The sequence below is a fragment of the Myodes glareolus genome, chromosome 4 (genome assembly GCF_982192425.1).
Source record: "Myodes glareolus chromosome 4, mMyoGla1.1, whole genome shotgun sequence".
Lineage (NCBI taxonomy): Eukaryota > Metazoa > Chordata > Mammalia > Rodentia > Cricetidae > Myodes > Myodes glareolus.
This window is the reverse complement of record NC_142029.1, coordinates 42,939,377-42,954,951: the sequence shown is the minus strand read 5'-3', so window position 1 is coordinate 42,954,951 and position 15,575 is coordinate 42,939,377.

Genomic DNA, 15,575 nt, shown 5'->3' with positions numbered 1-15,575 from the left:
AGGCTCCATCATATGGCAGGTATATAATTTATAATTTTGTTTCCCAAAGTTATTAGACTGCACATTCCTTCAGCCAGCCTTGCATGACACTTTCAATCTCTCTATATTCACTCTACCTCTAGCTGTGGTTCATCTTTTCAATTTCAGCCATTGGGCTATATTTGTTCAGTATTTCTGAAAGCCCCTGGAGATTTTCACAAGTGTTCACATGGAAGAATGTATGGCTCCTCCATAATACTGTTGGGATTTTTGTTTTGTTTTGTTTTGTTTTGACATCTTCCTTTACTGCTCCTTGGGACACACTGGGTTTAAAAGTTCTCTACTCCTCTGTTGCCTCACTATCACTGCAAATTTACTGCTCCTTGGGCCACACTGGGTTTAAAAGTTCTCTACTCCTCTGTTGCCTCACTATCACTGCCACTCGGTTATGTCACAGGTTGTGCGTGCATCTATAAAGTTGTTTTAGAATAACCTTTAGTGCAAGATACAGGCCATCGAAATTTGGCCTCCATGAAACTTTGGAAAGGCAGTAGTAGCCAGATAGTCAGTCTGGGAAAGGAAATTCTTCAACAGAGAGGAGGAGACTAAATCTGCACTGATGTCTGCAGAAGTGTCCTAGTACCCCTGGTGTAGGCAGGAGTTTAGATATTCAATACAGAGGGCATGACGAGCCGGCTTTGTGGTGACACTTGATCTTTTCTCAAAACCAGGTTAAGGAAGCTCATCTTCAATACTTGCAGAATGAGGTGGGCAGTGATGTTAAAGATGGGAAGGCGAATCAGATTGCATGCTCTAACTTCTCAGCTCATGATGGATCCTTGCTTACAATACCCGACCTTCCTAGGAAACGTAAAAGTGAAGCCATGCTCTTTCGGAAAATCTCCAAGTCTCTGCAAGATTTTCATTTCTGCAGTCGGGCTTGCAGTTGGCGAGCACTTGACCTCTGCTCTACATTCCTGGTCTAAGGGGACACTTGTCAATTCTGCAAACCATCTTCGCATCGCTTTCTCCTCCTTCAGTAGCTTGTGGCTCATGGGTCGTCTTTGTTCCTTCAGCACAGAAGGGTATTTCCTGGCCCGAGAGCCCTTCATTTTGTTGCAATTTCTGCTCAAATATTTATCCATAGATCTTTATATTTATTCAGGAGTTATCCTTAGTTCATTTTTTACGTTCAAACCTTGTCTTTTCTTCCTAAAAATATTATTTTTTATTTAAAGTTATGTATATCTTTAGGAGGATTGCACCTGAGGGCCAGTGCTCACACTAGCATTATGTCACCCCAAAGCTAGAGTTACAGGCCATTGTGAGCCTTCTTCCAACATGAATGCCCTCTAGCACTCCCAACCCCTGCCCTGTGTCATGCTTTTAATGAGACCTTGTGCAACTACAAGCCCTCCATGAAGCACAATTAATAAAAACTCAGAGACAGAAATTGGGGTTCAACCTGAAAGGCAGAAAAGCAAAACAACCAACTACTGGCTCTTACCTTGGCCTTAGTCTGAAAATGGCGGTCCTGCCTTCAGGAATTTCAGGATGAGATTGTGACTGAGAGCCTTCTCCTCCCATGTTATAATCCTCTCTAACTCTGGGATTAAAGGTGTGCACCATTAGTGCCTGGTTTCTATGGCAACTAGTGTGGCTACTGGGATTAAGGTGTGTGTTGTTTTTGCCTAGTCTATAAGGCTGGCCAGTGTGGCTGTTTTACTTTTCTGATGCTCAGGCATGTTTTACTTATTAAAATACAAGTGAAATGCCACTGCACCTCCATGATTTTCTTCCAATTCTTCATCACAGATTTTTTTAAAAATCACTATCAATAGTAATCTTGTTCATTTGCGTTTACTGTTTGTTTTCCCTAACCACATATACTTTGAGCATGAGATCCTTAGCTCTGTACTTCTTCACCGATGTGCCCAACCCACCAAATGGTATCTAGTTTAGAAGAAATACCTATTACAAAACGTTCAACGGATGTGTGGTTATCCATGCTGAACTCCAGATTATGACTTCTATAAGTACCAGAACAGTGTCTGGTTATTTTATTGCTTTGTCTGCACACAGAGAATATGAGCTGAATACAAATGAAGGCAACGATGATGGTGGTGGTGGTGATGATGGTAACAGTAGCTGCAAAGCTAGGGACACTGTAAACACCTAATCAGGCTAGGTGGTTTTGACCAGATAGAAGTTAAAGGCAGCAACTTCCTCTATTTGTTGGGTCATGAACCTGCTTCTAGCTTTGAGAGAACCAGGACAACACCAGTGAAATACAAACGACCCAAAGTCCCTCTAGGTTGTATTCACAGTCAAGATTACGAGAAAACCACCCAGATATCAGAGTGTGTTTTTCTTATCTCCGTGTCTGGTTCTTTGCTCCCGAGACTGTCACTCTCATCCTAGGGAGCTTTCCACTTGTGATCAGGAACAAATCTGGCTTTAGTGATGTGCCTGCCCTGGAGATTCTCCTCCTCCTCCTCCCAGAGGCACCGCTGCTCTCCCGTCACAGTCCCTGAAGCACCTCGTTCTTAGTAAACTCCACGGCTTCTACACTAACTGCAAAAAACTTTTCTGCTCTCCATACATAGCTTCAAAGTCCACAGCGTCCAAGTTTGGTGATCCGTGGCACACTGGCAGCCATCAAAGGTAAGTGGAAATACATTTGCCTGAACTAGTCTCCATGCTTGAATAATAAAGGAAGTCTAAACCGGGTCTGTACAATGAGAGCTTAAACCTGTCTGGACAGCAAACAAACCAAATGAGTGTGTCATTGCTTGAGCTCTGGCCAATCACAGGCAGCCAATGCATTAGACCATGTCCAGATGAAGAGCATGTTAATTGCAGCCAATTGGGTTGTTTCTGTTTGTCTCCACCTCTTCTCTCGCTTGAAATATGATTAATGTGCATGGTATGGTGACATATTCTGACCCATCTTTGGTCCAAAATGTTGTCCTGTTCCAGAATGTATTGCTCGTTCAATACTTTATTAAGTTGAACTGGTTTGATTTTTTTTTTCCATTTTAACACCTTACAGTATCCTTTCTCCCCCTTTCAATCTAAACATTACATCTTTTCATGCACTTTGATGTTCTATGGAGCGCTCAGTGATCGCCATTTTAGCTCTTACATATCATCCTCATTTACCCAGATCCTAGACTGAACTGGACTTTGAGTGAGAGCCAGTCACAAAGCTCTTCTCGGGCCTCCTTTCCCTTCTGATGCATAAGAGTTTGTGACTGAGGAGCTTGTAATTCCTTTCTCCCATTCTTAGAATGAGCTCCTTGGAGGAGACTCAATGGCCTCCCTTCAGCTAGAAATCTATCATAGAATTTCATGATTTACCCAAAATGCCTACTAGCCCAACCAGGATACAAAGCTCACGCTGTCCCGCATGCTCTTCGGGCCCCAGAGAAACAGCTGGTGTTACAGTTTCTCCAGACATGCTCAGACAGGTGGGACCCGTGGCAGCCTCAGCTCAGATCACAGCCAAGTCTGTGCTGTCCTGATGCACAAGAAAATTTTCACATGAGCACAGCAGTGACAAGCCTTGAAGTCCCAGAAAGCCACCCACACCCTTGGCATTAAAGACAGTGTCTCCAGAAAGAAAATGATCTTTTGTTTCTTCTAGAAGGGGCCTGACAAAACTTGCTATTGAATTGTAAGAACCCAAATCCTTTCTTGAGTTGGCTAGAAAAAAAAGAAATCACCAGTTTATTCTATTATATTGTGGTCTGGAATTTCCTTCACAATAAATATGAATTTATTTAAACTTGCTATTGAATTGTAAGAACCCAAATCCTTTCTTGAGTTGGCTAGAAAAAAAAGAAATCACCAGTTTATTCTATTATATTGTGGTCTGGAATTTCCTTCACAAATAAAATGTGAATTTTTGGTGATAGGAGCAATTTCCTATAATTATTTTTGCATTGCATTGCTGTATTCCTTTCATTGGAAAGTTTCATAGGGGATTTATCTGCCCTATGCAAAGATGCAGCAAGGCACTCCATAGGGTACAGGACAGAAGTCACCCACATTAGCCTCTCGTGTAACAACTCTGATCAGAGTTGGACTTACTTGCATGTGGACATTCAGCACGGTGGCTGTCAGAGGCTCCCTCCCTGATTTATCTGACAGGGCAAGGATGTCAGGGAGTATCCTGCAGCCCAGCTAATCAGAACCACAGATGCCTCTTGGGTGGGGATGCAGGCAACCAGGGAGCCTTTCTTCTAAAAAACAGTCAGGATGAGAAAAACTAAGAAGTTCCTTCCCCACCAATACCATGGAGGAGTGGATGTGGATGGAAGAAAAGCAGATAATGCTTTTACCAAGATAAATGGTAAATGTTACCATTTGTCCTGGCAGCATACTTCCCTTATGCATAAATCTTCTGATTTTTAAAAATCAAAAGAGAAAGGTAGAGTAATAAGAATGCGAAACCAAAGTATCCCTATATTATCAGATGGACTCTGAGTTTAAAGACAATTATTTTTTTTCAAATCATACTGCAATGGTTTTGATATTTGACTTGGGTGATTTAAATTTGGGTTGCAGTCATTGGAAAATGAAGTATGTCTTACCAGTGAATCACATCAAACGACCCCAAGCAATGATTATATCAGTAGAGTGGCGATCAGTCCCAGGTTTCTGAAGGAAACCTCACAGAGGGCAACCAAAATGCCAGCGTTTTGTATTTTCTACCTGCCATGTGGTGATCCACGTGCTTTACCATAAACAGTCACATCAGATTCTAATACTAGCTTCCAAAGGAGGCAGTTTAATTTTCTCATTATTTTTCTCTCCAGATAGGAGACTGAAGTCGAGACCAGATCAAAGCCTTGCCCTGGAATATCACCCCAAGGAAAACCAAAACAGACAACTGCTTCTCGGTCCATTTTTATTTCTGTATTATTCAAACCTATACATTTGGTCACTGGAAATAGCTATCAGTGTCGAAAAGTGGCTGATTTATGTGAAAATCGGTAAAATTCACATCCTTATTTGTTTTAGACATAGAGGTACATGTCCCAGTACTAGTAAGATAATGTGTGAGCCAACTTAGCAGGCAAGTGAGCTGGCCACTTTCCTGTGGATCTCCAGAACTCCTTCTGTTGTTGTTCAGTTGGCACACGCTCCTCTTGAAGGACACTACTTCTACATACTCCACCCTTTGACCCAGTTTCTACCAAAAATTGGCACCACGAGTTTGGCATTGCACACACTGCAGAAGCTTTGCAGTGTCTGAAATCTGTTTCAGCAACTTTCAGACTATTTAATACACCCTGGAAGAAGCAGGGGTGGTGAAACGTGCTTGCAAGGACGTTACCAAGTTCATTCTCTTCACCCATGTCTCAGGTTCATTCTTTTCCACCCAGGCTACTCAGATTCATACAGACTTTCAGAGGCCCTCAGGACTGCCTGGGACAGAAGAGCAGGGGCCACTGCAGAGGCTCCAGGCAAGGTGACACTCCACTCAGAAGAGTGCTTAGCTGGGGACGTACTGGTAACTAGGTCCACTTTATGATTGAAAAAGGTAGCCCTCTGACATTTGTGAGGTACACAAGAAGAGAACAAAGAGAACCCCCCATTTCTCTTGTTGAAATATTTAAATGTCAGACTAAATACCTATAAAAAATATGTCCTTTCCTCCTACCAAAACCATACTGTTGAATAATAGTCAAATTGAAATGTATGTTTAAAGTTATGGTTTCTACGTTCTGATATTTAGCAAAATATAAGACGCATTCAAATGTTTTTTATTTCTTTACACTTTAGACATTCTTGTAAATGAGCCAGTAATCTTTCAAAGATTGATAACATCAACATACATAATTTATAAACATAATTTACAAATTATTTTTCTTCACAGCTGTGTTCTTATTTTCACCAGAAAATTATCACCTATTAAGTTGCCATAATGAAGATTTTCACTGGGTCTGGTGGTTCATGACTGTGATACCAGGACTTAGGAGCCTGAGACAATAGGATTGCTGTGAGTTTGAGGCCAGCCTGTTTCATAGTGAGGACATAGGATAGTGGATATCCTATCATAGGATAGTGGGACAAAGTGAAACACTCTCTCAAAAAAGCAAAATAAAAATCAAAACAAGGATTTTTCACACAATTTATGACAATTAACACAAATATATACCTTAAATATGTTTTCAGAAAATTAAATATAATGAAAATTATTTTAACTTAGATTCTAAAAGATAATTTTTCTTTAAAATGATCTATTAAAATGAAGAATCACTCAAATTAATGCAAATGAAAACTGTAGATAATTAAAATAAACTGTAAATAGATAAAAATCATCTAGAGTTAAAATTTTTACTCACTGTTCAAAATAACTATATCTTTAAATCATACATTGATGTTGTCAAATAAAATATAGTGCAAACCTTTTGTAACAAGAGACTGCTCGTTAGTCTCCCAGCCACCCAGAACCAAATAACCACATAGAAACTATATTAATTACAACACTGTTTGACCAATGGTTTAAGCATATTTCTGACAAACTCTAATATCTTAAATTAACCCATTTCTATTAATCTGCGTATCACCACGAGGCTGTGGCCTACTGGTTAGGTTCTGCTGAGCAGCTTCTCCTTTGGCAGCTACACGGCGTCTGGCAACTCCGCCTGCTTTCTCTCCATATCGCCATTTGGATTTCCCACCTGACTTTACTCTGTTTAGCCATTGGCAGTAACAGCTTCTTTATTAACCAATGGTAATAAAACATATTCACAGCATACAGAGGGGAATCCCATATATGTCCATTTTTTCATATTTGATGTTAAAACTTTACCCATTCTTCAAAATTTAAAAGCATAATGCAATCACTGGAGAAATTATCAATTTTTATGTTTTATTTATTCCTGTATGGATGAAATAGTATTTCAGCACATGATCAGTATAAAGCAATGTTGTCTTTTATATTCTTTTTCACACTACCTTCAAAAAAAATTTAAATCTTTATAAGTGATCACACTGATCACATTCCCAGCCGGGTGAGTTCTGTGTTAGATGTCCGACAGTCACAATTTCTCCACATGGCAACTATTCCTTGGCTGTTCGTGTGAAATAATGCATTCCTCAGTGAATTTGAATCCAGATCCACGAAAGAGTCGTTGATACACTGAATCGATACATAAAAACTGATACACGAAAAGAAGCCAGAAAATGTGTTCGCACTACTGGGAATGACTGAGCAGAGGACGGCAGCATGTTATTTTCCTTGTCTTTCCTCTTGCCCAGCCCCCTTCCACCACTCCAGCTCTCGACCAGTATCCACTGTTCATGCCATCAGTGGCAGGATCCCCAGGCTCACAGATGTGGTTGTTTTTATTTAAAAAGACATAGGGCAGGAATTTGAAAATGTATTTCTTGGGGCCCAAGTAGGGTTTGTCCATGAAAGTTCATATTTATTTCATAAGTATTTCAGACCTCCTTGGTTATGAATGAGCACCAGGTTATGAATAGTGGAGATCAACGTGTATGCTAATTTATGGGTTGACATGTTTGTGTCAGTCGTGGCCCTGGGTGGCATCTTTATAGGTATGAGGGAGGGATCTGGATCAGGGTAGCCCCAAGATTAGCCAGATTTTCTAGGAGCACATTAGGACAGGAAATGACTGGAATGAGCCAGCCCTCTCAAGACTGTGCTAGAGAAAAGAAAATAGGCTGGACTTTGAATCTTTGCATGGCAAGAACAGTATTCCAAGAATGAAGTGAATGGCAGGGCAAGGTGGAAGAGCCTGCCCAGTTGGCCATCATTAGCAAACTGATGATTTGGAATGCACAGATCCATTAACTACTGCTGACCCAGATTTTCCACAATAGCCAAATAACTAAGTAAAGACACAAATTATTCCAGTGGCCACTTCCATGTTCTAATTCACCTTTCAGTCCATTCTTAATCAACAATTGTCATCTGTATTGAACATTAATTTATTGGGGGGTGGTTCTCAGGACCACAGTGCAAAAGTGGCTAGGACACCATTGTTACTCATCAATAACTCTTATCATAGTGTAGTAACTGACCTCACAGAGACCTCTTTTTTTCCTTTGCTAGTAATTTCCTCTGAAATGTGAACACCTGGTTGTACTGTCCTCATCAATGCTGGTGCAGACCAAGACTGTTGTGGAAAGTGTTCTCCATTGTAACATTTTTGGGGAAGATGAAAACTGCCATATAGCATATCATGGGGTCTCCTTTTACAATCACTTGTTGAAGGAATTGTAGGTTCTCTATGAACTGTCTGAGTTGAATACATGGCATAGGAAGAAGAGAGAGAAGTACTTGTAAGCTAATTCTGAACTATATGTAATGGGAAAGAAAGATAAAATAATGCTAACCCTATATCCAATGAGAGATGGTCTTTAAAAGAATGATAAAAACAACAAACGATCTAAGTTTGTTTACAATGTAAACATTGTAATCGAATCTGTACAATTGTTTTATATTATTTTTGTTGGGGGTGAGGCTTCAACACAAAAAACATATTGTAGAATACTTGTAAATTTTCCTCTTAGAAAAAACATAGGTTTTTTTTTTTTTTTTTGAGACAGGGTTTCCCTGTGTAACAGTCTTAGCTGTCCTGGAACTAGCTTTTGTAGACCTGGCTGGCCTTGAACTCACAGGGATTCACTTGCCTCTGCCTCCTGAGTGCTGGGATCAAAGGCCTGCACCACCACCGCCTGGCCAAGAAATAGTTTTTAATGGCTATTTCTTTTTTGTACAGTTGAAGAACATTTTAGGACAGTGGTCCTCAACCTTTTTAATGCTGCCACCCTTTGTTCCTAACGTTGTGGTGACCCCCCCAACCATAAAGTTATTTTTATTGTTACTTCATAACTGTAATTTTGTTACTGTTATAAATCATAATGTAAATATCTGATATGTAGGATATCTGATATGTGATCCACTGTGAAAGGCTTGTTCAAGCCCTGTCGTGATGCACAGGTTAAAAATCATTTTTAGAACATTATATGTAGTTGTTTAATTCAATTATTGATTATGAGATATGATTGTGTCTTAAGACACAATTTCTGATTTCCATGTAAACTTATGGTGGAGAACTATTTCAGTAATAAAAACAAATACCATTCTTTAAATAAACTTAAATATTCATCCCACACAACTGTGTAAAGTAGAGACGGTGGGCATTATCTTTGTTTATCAGATGGAGACTAAATCTATCAACTTGCCTGTTCCCACACATGCTAGGGCCAGAGAGAGAACTGAAGCCTCTCCCGACTGCTGGGGAAGGATACTTCCCACCATAACACGGAACCGTCCTACCTGCTGCTCAAGAAACCTGTGATCTTTGCACATATGTTCTAAAATAAAATCCCGTGTGTAAAAATAGCGTCTTGTAAGCTTGCTTCTAGCTAGGACTCTATAGCATGCACTCAAAATGCGTGACTTTCCCTCATTTATTCTCGGTCAGAAATGAGGAAGTAAATGCACACCACCAGAAAGAAACTTGCGGAGAGTACACAATTTTGTGTTCCAACATTAATTCACTCATCATTCCTTATCGGGAAGTGGCTTAAATTATTCTGCACAAAAATATAATTCTAATACTATAGAGAATGTGGCTGGATCTAATTTTTTTTTTTTTGCAATAAGATTTTGCAAATCCGTTGATGAGTTTCCAGCTCTGCTAGACAAACCTGACTGTAGATACTTGATTTTATTTTTCAACAAAATGATTTTCTCAGTAGATAATGAAGGCATGGTATTTCTTCCACTCCTGCTTCAAATTCATAGCTAGAAAAAAGTTCACGACTGGGCGTGTACTACGTCATTGTTAAACCACTGCAACTTAATTCTATGCATCTTATGGTAAGGACAACACAAGTAATAAGAATTTGCTTTTCTTTCTCCAAAGAATATCCCTTAGCCCAGGTAGGCAATTGAGTGATATCAATTACTTCATAGAAAAGAAAAAGCTGTAGAAGGTGGTCATGTGGTAGAGCTGGTATTTGGAAAGCTGTTTGTAGCATTTAGGATGGGACTGGCTTGATCTGGTTGCCCTCGCATAGAGAACAGAGATTTATCGTGGGAATCCAAGCAGTGATGGTGGGCTGTTATAGAGTTGTGGAATATAGAGACACAGCTATATAGTGAAGGTATAACTACACCGAATGATGAGTCAGGATAGGAGGGGCGTGTTGGAGCAGCGTCTCCCTAGCTCATAGGTGCCAACTGTGAGCATCTCCTTCCAGATCTACATTCACTGATGAAACTGCTGCTGGGCTTAGTTGCAGAAAGAGTATTTAATCATGGAAACCAAAAAATAAAAATAAAAAATAGAGCTACAAATGAGGCCTCTGAATCCTCGTATTTCCAGACCCAGTTAAACACTTACAGGTTCATCTATGGCAGCAAAAGTTAAAAAATATATAAATATAAACTATTTTGGACACAGTTTCGTTTACGCGGAGTCCTCCTTCTGTGCCCTCATGCTTAGTTCTTCCAATTCTTTCCCTTAAACTCTGCTCAAACCTTTCTCTTCTCATCATCTGCAGCTGCTGTTTGCAGCCTAATCTCTTCCTTACACCACTTGAAAGGTTTCTGATTTCCCTGTTGAGAGTGTTGACCACTGAAGTGCATCTTTCAAACTTCAAATCAAGGATGCTTTCTAAAATAGATACTAAGTACTGTCGTGTTTAATGTCTTTTATGCCGGTTATATACAGAAAAGGCCCACACTCCTCAGCATGATTTCCCGAAGTCTTTATCCTCGGTTCTACCATCTGATACTCCTGCCTTGGTCTTATGACCCGGCAATCTTTCAAAACTTCTTATTCTATGTACGATTCTATGTACGATGTTGTTGAGATAAGCACAAATTCGATTTCTCACTTTAAGCTTATTTTATTTTTAAGAAACATCTTGTATTTATTTGCTGATAATTTTTAATGTACATATATAATGTGTCTTGATCATATCTAACTTTTACTTTTCCTTGCCAAAGACTGGCTCTTAAAATGTCACTACTGTGTGAAATATTATCCTATCCTGTGACAGTTAGTTCTGTTAACTTGATCTAGACTCTCCTGGGATGAGAGTCTCAATGAAGGTCTAGTTGCAGTTGGCCTGTGAGTGTATCTGTGGGGGACTGTCTTAATTACATTTACTGATGGAGGAATTTTGACTTGAATAAAATATCCGCCACCTCCTTTTGGATTGTGGAAACAGGGGTTCGCTGTGTAGCATTGGCTGTTCTGGAACTAGCTCTGTAGACCAAGTTGACCTCGAACTCATAGAGATCTGCTTGCCTCTGCCTCCTGAGTGCTGGTATTAAAGGTGTAGGCCACCACTGCCTGGCTATGTTGGGGTATTTTAATCATACCAACAGAAATGAGACTGGGATATCTACCCACTAATTACAAGAACCATTGCTTTGGAAAGTCATGCATGATTGCTATGTCTCCACAATGGCTACCTTGTGAGTTCTAACCTCTGCCCTCTTGGCCATAAGTTATACTTAGTTCTTTATATTAAAATGTTACCCATCATTCTCTCTAAGAATACTCAGGAGAAAGGCAGCCTGGCACACACTACAAACTAGCATACACAGAAACTTAGTTGAATGTTTATTTAATGATCTATTAGTTAATATTTATTCATGACATATATTTTAGTTAGTACATTTTCCAATAAAACGGGAATATCCTCTGTCGAAATTGGTTCTTTTTTTGTTTTGTTTTTGGTTTTTTTTTTCCCAAGCCATCATTCCTCTAGTCTCATCACATCAATAGTGTTTTTGAGGCTAATGCTATCTAGATCATTATTGTTGCTTCGTTTATTTAGTGTTACAGGCTTCGGCAGTAGAACTAACTGTTTTTGCGATGTCAAACAGCAAGCTAAGAGTTATTTACCATCAATTACTTGCCCTTTATTATGGTCACTCTTGCTTATCTCAACCACACTGTCAGTTCTTTGAGGATTATGTGTTATTCACAGCCAGTTTTTTTAAAAAAAAGTATTAACAGGTATGAATTCTAGTAACAATAAAATGCCAGTAGCAAAATTTATTGAGAATTCACACTACTTCTTATGATGGACTTCATTTAAGCATCTCAGTGTGCTAATTCTACAGATGATATTATTAAATCTGCATTAAAAGATATAGTAGATGTTTCCTAAGAATAAATTCCCAGACTCAAAATTACTCCAAAGTGTCAAATTTTTGGCTTCTTATTTATTATTTAAAAATATTTTTCACTTAGAACAGTTTAAGATTTATGCAGAATTTTTGAAGATAGAACAAAGTATCAGTATATCCCATCTTCAGGTCCCCTTATTATCAAGTATGACAACTTTGCCACAATTACTGAAAAAAATATAGAGCCCATATTTCGAGATTTACTTGGTTTTCCATAATGATCAGCTATAGTTTGCTTTTCTTTTGCTATCATAAAACATTGACTAAAAACAATTAGGAAAGGAAAAGGTTATTTCATCACATTATTTTGGTCACAATCCATCACTGAGGGAAGTTGGGGCAGGAACTCAAGACAGGAACCTGGAGGCAGGAACTGGATCAAAGACCATGGAGAAACATGGCTTACTGGCTTACTTTCCATGACTTGCTCAATTGGCTTTCTTATACACCCCAGCCCCACTTGCCAAGGGGTGGCACCACCTACAGTGGGTTGGGTCCTCCCACATCCATCAGTAATAAAGAAAATATACCAAAGGCATGCCCATGGGTCAATCTGATGAAGACAGTTCCTCAATTTAGGATCCTTCTCCCCCGGTGACTCAAGTTTGTGCCAAATTGACAAAAACTAGCCGGAACAACTGATCCCAATTTCATACAGTATATTTTGGTTACACTCTTTCCCCTCCCACAACTTCTCCAAGATCCTCTCTTAATTCAAACACAAATTCATCACTATTAAAACATAACCTGTTCTTTCTTGTTCATCCAAAAGATCTCATGTTAACCAACAATATAGAACTTAGCATTGCTTAAAAAGTCCCACAATCCTTTAAATATTCAAAGTCTCTAACTGTGGTTTCCTGTAAAATAAAAATTAAAAAGCAAGTTAAATAATCTTTTACTCTGAAAAGGAAGGCCATGGAGAACACAAGAGCACTCACACTTAGGTAGAACCAGTGAGTAGTAACGCTAACTCCAGATCTTGAGGCAGGGTAGGGGCCTGGGAAGCCATGGGTGAAGGTGCTGCTTCCATTGTAATGGAAACCTCAGCTTATTGGCGACAACAGGACTCTGGGACAAACAAGGAGGACAGGTGTGGCATGGAGCCAGGCTGAGCCTCGGAGTCAAGCTGTGTGTCACAGATGGCAGAGGAAGATCAGTTCCCTGTGTTGTGGAATAAGCTGCAATTGGAACTTGTCTGCTGTTTTTCTCATGATTTGAGCTTTGAGGAGCAAGACCAAGAGGCCAGTTCATTTTTACCACATCAGAGCAACGGTTCACATCAACGTTCTTATCATGGTTGTAATAATCATCTTTTTCTTCCGTCTGATTAGGTTACTCCCTGTCAGGTTTTTTATTTCAGTCCTTCACCACTGGGAATGACATCATGGTGTGTAGAACATACTTATGGGTATCATGAAATGAATATCTTGAAGGTAGGCAATGAACAAAAATTATTTGGAGTTTTTGCTGCAAAGGTAATTTTTTTCAGGGCTAAGGATAAAAGTCAGGGCACCATCCATGCTAAGCACGTACTCTCTCCTTGAGCTAAATCCCCAGTCCCACATAACAAATGCATCTATGCATAATCATTAATATCTGTCATAATCCCCAAAGAAGTTTGTGCTATATGCCAAATTCTAATCTAGTGTCACATGACTATTCTAGCCTGTTTCTATATAAAGCCTTAGTCTTTTAAAAATATCGGGTTTTTTTTTTTTTGAGAATTTCAGACCATATAATTTGATCAAACCCTTTCCCCTCCTTCAGCTTCTCCCAGATCATCTCATCCCTACCCAACTTAATGTTATTTATCCCTCTAACAAAATAAAAGCAATCAAATCAAACACACACACATAGAACCACCAATTTCAATATACAGAACCAATTACTCCTGAGCATGGGGTCTACCCTGGAGTGTGGTTGATATGCCTAGTGTCACTTCAGTGACGAAAACGGATTTTCTCTCTCCCATAAGCTTCAATTACAAATAGTCTCTTGGCTAAGGGTGGGGCTTTGTGCCCACTTCCCCTCTTTCATTGTGGGGGTTTTATCCGGCATGCACCTGTGCATGCTTTGTGTATGCAGTCATGGTCTCTGTGAGTTCATATGCACATTTTCCCCGTTGGGTCTGGAAAACACTATTTTCTTGAAGTTGTCCACCTCCTCTTGCTCTTCCGATATTTTAACTTCCTAGTCTACATAGATTCCTGAGTCTTGAGGGGAAAGGAATGCTAAAGACATCCAGTTTCGGGCTGAGTGCTCACTCTGTGTGTTGTTCAGGTGTGGGTCTCGGTGTTAATTATCACCTACTGCACAAAGAAGTGTTTCTGATGAAGGCACAGCAACACATGGCCCTGTGAGTAGAGCAAGATGTCATCAAGAGTGATTTTATTGGTGCGTTCACTGAGAGGAAGAATTGTAGTAGGTATTCTCTAGGGTCCTTGACCTACGTAGTCTCAGGCTCCCGACTTCATTAACATTGTCAGGTATGAGTTCTACTTTTTGGAAGGCCTTGAAGCCCAATAAAGAAGTTATTGGTTACCACAATAACACTTGTGCCATCAGTGCATCAATGGGCATATCTTTCAGGCAGGGTGTTATTATAGCTCACAGGGTTCGTAGCTGAGGGAAAGGGAGGACTGCTGTTCTCCTCCAGTGTCATGAGTAGCATCTTCTAGCACTGTGCATGCTAGCCCGTAGAGGTGGATGTGAATCTGTCCATTGAATGCTAGCTTGATTTCTTCATGTCCTGTTACATCGGGAACGAGTTGTCTTCAGTAACGGGGTTTTCCCATCAGCTTGCGGAGGCTAACTGGTGGCGATGCCATTTTGCCTTAGTCTTATTATTTATTGTGGTCATAAAATTATACTCTGACCCCATTCAGTGAGGTGTTTTTTTTTTTCTGAAATAAGGAAGACAAGGAGTTAGGCATGAGGCAACCAAAGATTATATATTGATGACTATGTCTCCTGGTTAGATAAGAAATTAGATGTGGAACAGGCAGTGGCGCACACCTTTAATGCCAGTACTCAGGAGGCAGAGCCAGGCAGATCTCTGAGTTTGAGACAAGCCTGGTCTACAGAGTGAGTTCCATGACAACCAGGACTACACAGAGAAACTCTGTCTTGAAAAAAATTAAATTAATAAATTAGAAAATAAGTAAGTAAGTTAGATGTGAGGGAATTAAAGGAAATTCCAGTTGGATCTAGAGAGACGTATCTACTGACAGAATGCCTCACTCTGGCTAAATATCCTTGAATCTGCAATTAGGTTCTGTCTTACATATTAAAAATGAAGGTACCAGGGAACTTTCCAAATTGTCATACATGGTCACTAATGAAGAGTCTACACCTCTAAAAGACTCCAAGTTTTATAATATTATTTACATTGTTGTTTTGA